General features: G+C 37.6%; 1 protein-coding gene across 1 annotated transcript in view; it reads left to right on the top strand.

Moving 5' to 3' along the window:
- YES1 (YES proto-oncogene 1, Src family tyrosine kinase) overlaps nucleotides 1-8999 on the top strand; it is a 38733-nt gene that overhangs the window by 11976 nt on the left and 17758 nt on the right. The window lies entirely within an intron of this gene.

The raw sequence follows: 8999 nt of genomic DNA, 5'->3' as shown, positions 1-8999 counted from the left end.
GCAGGAATGTGCAAATGTAAAATACAGTGTATCAAACACACAGCATATAAATAATGTCTTAAGTTCCACAAGATTCCTTATCAGTGACCTTGTGCTATAATTTGGGTGGATTGGTGTTTCATTGATTCATCTCTTTAAGTTGCTGCAACGGTTCCTTTCCTTTATATTTCTAAGTTGACTAATGAACTTGAAAGAGGATTCTTGCTAATACTGAATTCCTCTGTCATCTTAAAATATGCCCAGCTGAGATGATGAAAATGATTCATAAGAATTTCAGTATCTCTGAGTTTCTGGGAGCTTGCAAATGTTGTAGTCCATTTTTCATATGTAGTTCATAGTTGAACATTGAAAGAAATTGCTTCTTAAATTGTCTTTTCAGAACAAAAATGCTGCAATTTGTTCTTCTACCATGAAGTTTTATGTCGCTTTTTCTGTAAGGCAGATGTGTCTTGGGAAGGTATTTTGCATGCTTCATGCTGTGAGACCTGGAAAGCAATGTTACTTTACTTTAGTAAACAAAATTTTAAAGTGGCTTAATAAATAACTTTTGGGTACTTCTTTTTATTTTTAATATACTTAAATAGAATGGCTGAAAACTGAGTGTATGAAAACGGTCTATGATAACCAGGCATAGGTTTGTTGTTTTCAAAATAGAATTCAATGAAAACAAAATATTTCTATTTATAAATTGATTCCTACATCCTGTTTGAAATATCCTAGATATCTTTGACAAGGTATGACATGCCTTAGTATCTGAAACAATCTTTTGGAAACATACCAGACTTTTAGCTTTTAAGATACTTGTAATTATTTGCAAATTAATAAAAATAGCCATTACACTATTAAAAAAACCCCATCATAATTGTCCTTTTATGCATTTACTTATTGACTATGTACTTAAATGTTCAAGACAATGGAGCAACAGTAATATTGTCTAGACAATATATTGGTTGTTTTGTCTGTGGTATCATCTGTTATCAGAGAAAATGTCTTTGTGTGGTAAGGGCTTGAAATTGTATAGCTAGACATTGTAACTCTAAATTTTAAAAATGGTCTTATGTATATGTATTATATATCTCATCACATAAAACTATTTTCGCAATTCTGATATTTTAGTTAGTCTCTCCCTTGTGATCTTGACTACTGGAATAAAGAAAATTAATCCATCAGTGTTAACGTTATTTTGCATCATCTGCCTTAGGTTTGTCAGCAGGTTTTTTGTTGGATGTAGAAAAGCACAAATTATTTTTCACCCTTTCTGAACGTGAAAGATATGTTGACTTCACTCAAAATTCAGAATACATCCTGAAAACAAACTTTATCTAGAAGCTCTATTAAGCAGTTGATAGAGGGTTCAAAATTTTATTTTAACTCTTTAAGTTTGACGTATTTTCTCTGCTTTGGAAGTTAGAAGCAGCTCCGTCTGGATGTCAGTGAGGTACCCCCAGCTAGCCTCTGTGCCTGCTGCAGGTGGGTTTGGGGTGTTAGGTATTTTCTTTGTTTGCTTGGGGCTTTTCCCCACCCAGCAACTTCTTTCTTTTGTGCTTTCCATTGTCTTGCACACAAGTTAGGCAGCATCCAGCTGAAGCAGAGATTGCTCATGTGAGCAGCTGGAAGACAAGGAGGTTGACAATGGGAGTGTGCTTTTTCAGATGCTTGAGCAGTTTGGATGAGGAAGCCTTGTCCTGGTGTATCAGACTAAAAGTCAGGCCACTACAGTTGCACTTGTAATATCTTAGTCCTGGTCTTGGCTGTAACATTCATCCCCTGTGGGTTTTCCTAAGCTGTGTCTAGATAGGAATGTTTGCAACGTTTAAGTCAATGCCATTATAGTAATAACTACTTTTATTTTCTTGGATAAGATTATTCTGACTTAAACCAGTTAGTGTAAAACAATTCAAGTGAAGACATACTGGAATGCAAATCCTGTGCAGATGTTGCATCAACATAAGTACATTAGTTTAAATTTATAAGCTGGGACATACCTATTGAAGTTTTCTTCAGGTAGCTGAAGAAAATTAATCTTTAATCTTTATCTGTATGGAATTTCTGAGATACAGATTGGTGGAGGTCAGAGCAGTCTTCACTAATCCTGCTTCTCTTGTTCCAAGGCATCTCCTGCTGATGGCTCTTTATAAAAAGAGAGAGCCTTATTTTTTGTTACAGTTCAGACCTGTGGTGAAGGTAGAACTCCTGGTTAGAGGCAAAGGCCACTGTTGAAGACAGAATAATGAACTAGGTGGTCTTTGACTAGAAGCATGTTTAAAATTACAGTAGGCTTGCTTTCTTCCACCTCTAGTCTGTCATTCTTGGCCACTCCCTAGTCTGATTGGAAAAGCCATCTTTTCCTACATATAACATCTGATCAAAGAAAACCTACTGTCCTAGATAATGTAGGTGAAACTGACTGTAAATAAGCAGTAATTTATGAGTATGTTTTGCAGAGCCAGCCACATATCATCCATGACATGGTCATTGTCTCCAGTATGCTCCTAGAGCCTTTGCCTGTCTTTAAAGTGAAAGACACTTTAAAGGTACACAAATCTTTAACTTTACAGATTCAGCTGTCCAGGTACAGAGTGAGTGGGAGGAGATCGTACATGTTTGGCCCAGATGAAAGGAAGAATGTAACTGAGAGGGAAAATATAAGTGTTCACATGTCTCCTAACTTTTCTTCTCTGATAATCCTTAATTCCACTTTTGTTCTTAGAACTTTAGGTTGCCATAGTCAATTTTTTCTTCAGCTTTGTAACCTGACATCCAAAGGGACTTTGCAGTTGGATTGTTAGGGCCTGTTGTGCACTGGTATGAGAGTTGTACCACCTGCTGGGGCAGTTCCATCTTCTACCTGTTCCAACAAGGACAGTAGGTGTTTCTTCAGTAGAGAAGCCTTTGTCTGGGATGATCCAAATGGGAGGACTGTAAATCCTTAAGACTCCTGCATAGATACGGTGTTCAAAGTCTGATACATCTGAGGAAATCTCCCATGTCTAAGCCATTCAAACCTCAGAGGAGACAAACTTCCATCGAACTTCTTCCATTCCAAAAAAAAGTCAGGAAATCAGGGAAGGACATGAAGGATTGAAAGACCTTATTCTTTTAGCAATTTCTGCTTATCCTAATTTTTCAGGTAGCATTTTGGAATCCGGTACTCCTTCAGAGCATGGTTGTTGTGATCTTGCAAGCCAGTTAACTGGCTCCTCCAGTAGAAGGATCACTATCAATCATTAATTTAAAGCAAATTTAAAATTTTGAGTCCTGTAAAAAACATTAACCAGAATAGAAATATGTAATATTTCCTATAGCTTTTTGACTCTGAAATACAAAATGTCCACCTAAAAAACATTTTTATACTCATTGTTTTTTCTCTGTACAGAATCCTCTGTTTTCTACACTGTGTTTGATAGCTGTAGCTTTATTAGAAAATAATCTGGGGTTTGTTCTGCTGCTATGAAATCAAAATCATCACCACACCAGCCCCAGATTTTTTTTTGCTTTAATATGTTTGTATAGTCATGATCCAAGAAGGACTAGGTCTGTACAACCATTAGGATTCAAAAGTTCAGACTGCCTTAGTAATAAAGAGGATGGTTTTAAATACACATTTTAGTGTATGGGCAAGCTGAGGTCTAATAGCACTGGTTTATAGTTATTTTTTGGTGTAGAACTGCACAAAGATGTGTGGTAAACATTGAAAATCAAGTGACATAAATCCTTCCTTCAGTGGGGTTTTTTTTAATGCTTCTTCATCTTCACTTTTTGCTCCTTATTAGATCGTTAATTGCAAGGTCATGTCAGTTGCACTTCAAATGCATAATGATGCAGACTCTCTAAGGTCTCATTACACTAATGTTACTGCTAATTATAAAACTGAATACAGTAGAACATCATTCTTTGAAATGTCATGGATTGTTCATGGTAAAATAAGCAAGCCCTACAATTTATGACAGCTCATAAAAGATAAATTATATCCCATGATAAAAGCTGCGTAATTTTTTTTAATTGCCTATACACTGCAAAGAACACAGGGCAATTCTTTAGTTTACTGTCCTTTACAAACAAGGCAGGTTGTTTTGCAGACAAGAAAGCCCACTCCTGTTTTCATACCAAAGCAGTGACCTGTTAAAGATGGACTGAATTAGCAGGATGTTATAGTATTGGCCAAAGAGCTCGTTAGCTTCTTTACTAGTGGTTTTCATTTTTTTCAGTCTATGTCACATCTAATAAATGATTTTTCAATACCACCAGCTGAAACCAGCTGTTTGGCAGATGCTCCATGCTGTTTGCCCAGTGTACAAAAAGCCAGTATAGGTTCTGTGTCTCTGGTGACATGTGGAATCAGCTCTACACTTGTTTGAGCAAATAGACAGCTGCCAGCTAATGGATCCATTAGCAAACTTCCCACAGAATATCCTGTCTTTATCACTGCATGAAATTTTAATAACTTTAAATCATTACTTTAGTTGAAAGTTAAGAAGACCTTTTTGTAAGACCTTTCTGTAAGACATTTGTTTCACAGAAGTGAAGGCGTGTCTTTTCTTGACAGAAACAATTTTTTTATGCTAACACTGAGAAGTGAAGGTAGAGTAGCAGTGGAAATCTTCAATGTTGTTTTCATCTTTTTATTAGCCATTTGTGAACCTCAAATTAAATTATTTTTCTATGTTAGGTAACATGGGGAGTTATTTTTTATTTGGAGGAATTTTTGTTTGTTTTAGGTGGGAAAATATTTGCAGTCTTGCCTTACCGTTTTGGAAGGAGACTTGATTTGCTTTTTCTTCTAACTTGACTCACTCTTTGTAGTAAAAAATCACTTATGTGCTCTTTTTTAGCGGTATGAACAATTTCAGTAATCAAAAGGAATGAAATCAAAATGTTGCAAACTGCCCTTCCTTTAGTGATTTTTCTTTGCTGTACCTCTTAGTTAGTACCCAGTTTATATGAGAGGCTGAAAAGAGAGGAAGTCCATAGGGCATCTTTCCCGTTGTGGCACATTGAAACTACTGCATGTGACTGTCACTCCTGGCCTTACCTCATTACGAAGTCTCCAGAATGCAACTGGGACATGCTGCATTGTAACAGAAGTGCAAGATCGGAATTAGAGTATTCCATTGGCCCCAAAAAGGAAACACCCCAATTTTCTTGGGTGTTTTTTGTTTGGTTGTTTTGTTGAGGGTTTTTTTATAGTGAATGAGTTTGTTATCAAATGCATTACAGCAAGTGAAACAAACGTAAGACTCTCCCAGCCCTTGGTCTTCAGGGTTTCAGATGCTAACACCTAGCCTTTAAAGTCTTGGTGCTGATGGGTAGAGTATGGGGGGAAGGGAACGCAGTGTTTAGAGGCATTTGCAGGCAACTTTTCTCTAAGGTGTGTGGCTGGAACAGACTGTGAGTGTATCCACCAGAGTTGAAATCATCTCTTTCAATGAAAACTCTATCTAATCTTCCTTCATGCCAATAGGAGACCTTTCCTGAAGCACTCCTGACAATCTTGTGTCCCAAGGAACCAAGCAGTAACTTCTGTAACTACCAAGTGGAAGGAGCAAAGACATGTTGGATAGACAAGTAGTTTCCGTGTGACAACCACCTCTGGGCGGGATGGACAAGGCTGCAGACACCCTGAGGGAATTTGTCAGTATCCCAAGATATAATGGCTTTAGAAGAAAAACTAGTTTTTCTTGGTCTGGTAGCTCATCCTTAAAGGAAAGCAGATAAAAAGAAGCCAACACAACGACTTTACTGGCCACACTTTTCAGTTGTTGTTGAACAAAGGTTTCCTCATGATCTGGCACTCTGCTATAAAAAGGAGCTGGGAAGATAAGAGGGAAGCATTGACTTTCTTGGAGCTCTCATCTTGTCAGAGTGTTTATTAAGGGTCTTCTTCATTGTCTGAGATGTTTGTAGAGTATTGAACGACAATTAACCGTTGTCCTTTATATGACTTCTCCAAAACGCAAATCCAGTGAGATGCTACTAAAATCTCATTTGATTCCTACTTCCTGGAGTACTCTCGTTCTTCTGTTGATTTCTGTGGGCATCCTGTTAACATTCAGCTGTCTTATTAACACAGATCATTTTAGCTTCTGTTTTCTACTTGAAAACATTCTAACATAGGTTTGTTTTCATCTCAAAGACGGAACAAGACAGCTGGGCTTGTAGTCCACGCCTTTCTGAACATGGTTTCCTGATAGACGTCCAGCAAGCTGACTGCCACCCTCCCCCACCCAAACCATGTGGGCACAGTGATCAGAATCAATAGGTGAATGTTTGTTTCAGAGAAAGAACAAGAAGCTGAAGTTGCTCAAGTAGATTGCCCCAGACACCAGTCTTGTCTAAAATAACAATCTAACTAATGGGAAATCAGTAGCTTGTGGATAACATACCTTGGGCCAGCATTTCTTTAAATAGATGGACTTCTGCAGTGCAAATAGGAATTTCCCATCTGAATCTATTTCTAAAGAGCTCAGTGCGTCAGAAAGAGAGCTGTTAGGTTTTTATGACAAAAATGTATTCCATAATATGTTTTTGCCGGCCAGGCAAAGGTCGATAAAAATAGTTGTGAAGTTATTTCAGTTACATACATTTTTGATAACAAATGCAGTACCAGAATAATCAAATCCAATGTTGCACACCAGCTGCTTAGGGATTTTTTGTTCTTTATCCAGTAATTTATTACAGGACTAAACAGTACTAAGTCGTTGGGGGTTTCCCCCCACAGGATGGGCAGTCGGGGTTTTTTTAGTACTCGCTCCTTGTATGTGTCATCTTCCCTCCCCTCATGCCTCTAATTCCTCCTCACAAATACTATACAGTATTTTAGTGCAGTTCGCACCTACATTTTTTGCTTTCAAAAGCTAAGGAGCTTGCTTGCTCAAATTTTTTTTGTGGGTATGCAGTTATAAAAGTAGTTTACATTTTTGTCTGCTTATTTCTGAATGTCTTTCTCTTTGAAGTGCTGATTGAATCTCTGTTGTTAATCTCTTTAACCCCTGAAAGAAGATTACCTTAACAGTGAAGTGGCTGGGGAGGGGAGAAGCAAGGGAGACTGATTCTGTTTTTCTAGAATGAATTCAGGTCTTCAATAAGGGCTTTTCTTTGTGATGCTCAAGTGTACCAATAGTAAGTTCTTGCTCCTAACACAGCCTAAGTGGGTGTGAGCACGCACGGGTCGTAGTAGTTACCATCCATTTGATCGAATGAGCAATTCCTTGGGCAGAATCCAGCAGTTTTACCAGACTTGGTAAATTGTTTGCTATATATTTTTTTTTTCTTTTTTTTTAATCTTGAGGTCTTATCTTGAAGTTCGGCAAATGCCAGAAGGAAGAAAAAATATTTGTGGACATTTGGACGGATGTCTGTATGCTTCCCTTTTAATCTACTTGATTAACATTAATAGTATGCTGGACTTTTGAATTGTGTGCTTAACTTCCAGCCAAAGGCAAGGAATCAGCGCTATTAGAAAAGACGTTTTTGTAAAGGTGATTGTAGTATTATTCAATGCTAGGAGAAAACACTGATTCAAGTTTTTTAAAAAGAATCAAGTAAGCCTCAGAGGAAGACAAGAATTCACAATAGGCAGCCACGTGGCCAAAAGAAAATGTTTTGGATTACAGTGTCTATTTGCAGTGGCAGGGAAATTAAAATGGTGTGATTCTGGATGTTTCACTTCTATTGTGAATTAATAACTGGCTTTTCTACTGTGGATGGTAAGGTGTCTTTTGTAAAGTATTTAGGCACATTGCATTCTTATGCACGTATTTGAGCTTTGCTCAACATTGCTATATTAACATTTGTTCATAATTAATAAGTTGGCAATAATAGTATGAGAAGTAAAAATAATTGAAAAGGTGTGGTTTATGACGATTCATTATTCTGTGGAAAACCTCAAATGTGATTTGTAAAAGGGCAGTTATTTGACTTTGTTGCTGCTTGTTTCTGCATCAGTAATTGTATTATGTTGCAGTATTAGGGGCTGAAATGACAAGGTGAATATACTTAACCTTTTTGAGCAGTAAATTTTATAGGGTGTTTCACTGTCTGTGGACCTTGTTCTTTTCAGGAACTCTGAATCATGGTTCTTGAGGAAATTGCAGTACCTTTATTATTGTACTGTTAGTTATATGGGGGTATTAGTTTCTCTCAGTGTGACTCTATTAAGGCAGTATTTGTTTAGTAAAATTTACTTTATTCCATTTTTCTGTCTAACAGTTAACAAGGCAAGAAGGAATTGAGAAGGAAAAAATATAATTAGACACACACTGGGAAATACGGTGTTTCCCTAATTGTTAGTTGGAGTCCATGAAATTGTTGTTGTACTTACCAAAATACGTGGTTTTCATGCTTTCAGACTCCTGCTGTTTATTTTTTCAATTGATTCATTAGAGAATGTGGAGCAGCTGATTTCCTATGTCTGTCGAGGTTTTACTTTTGAAGTTAGAGTAGATTTTTAAACCCCGTCCTGCGAATAATGCAGGAATTTTAATGCCAGACTAGTGCTGCATCTAATAGACACTGCTTTTCTTCCTGATTTGTTTCCCAGCTGGGGTAAGCCAGAACATGCCTGCTACCGGTTGTGACCACCTGAAAAATGGCAGGTGGTGACTTCTTAAGGCTCAGTCAGTGTTAATTGCTGGCGACAGGTCTCCTCTCTGATTCCCTTCAGCAGCAGGTAATAGGTGTCCCCACGGTAAACAGCACTGGCGCTGTCTGCCTGTAGTGGGAGCTGGTGGCAGTCCTGGGCCATCAGGGATATAAATTGTCACCTCTCTGGGCACAGTTCAGTTTCTAAACCCCTAAGGATATTGTAATTACTCTTAATTTTTTGCAATTTTAGTTACTCTAGAGCTTAACCCTATCCTGTGGCTGTGAATATCTGAAGTTTGTTTGTGAGATGTATTTGGGGGGCTGGCAATGGATGAAAACTTCTCTATGTCTTTAAAAATGTTAGTTGTCACCAGTTGGTCAAGACTTGATTGCACAGATGCTTAAAAAAGAAAGCA

Source organism: Corvus brachyrhynchos, unplaced genomic scaffold (assembly GCF_000691975.1).
Source record: "Corvus brachyrhynchos isolate BGI_N302 unplaced genomic scaffold, ASM69197v1 scaffold106, whole genome shotgun sequence".
Classification (NCBI taxonomy): Eukaryota; Metazoa; Chordata; class Aves; order Passeriformes; family Corvidae; genus Corvus; species Corvus brachyrhynchos.
The sequence above is the reverse complement of the archived record's forward strand: the minus strand, read 5'-3'. Positions and strand labels throughout refer to the sequence as shown.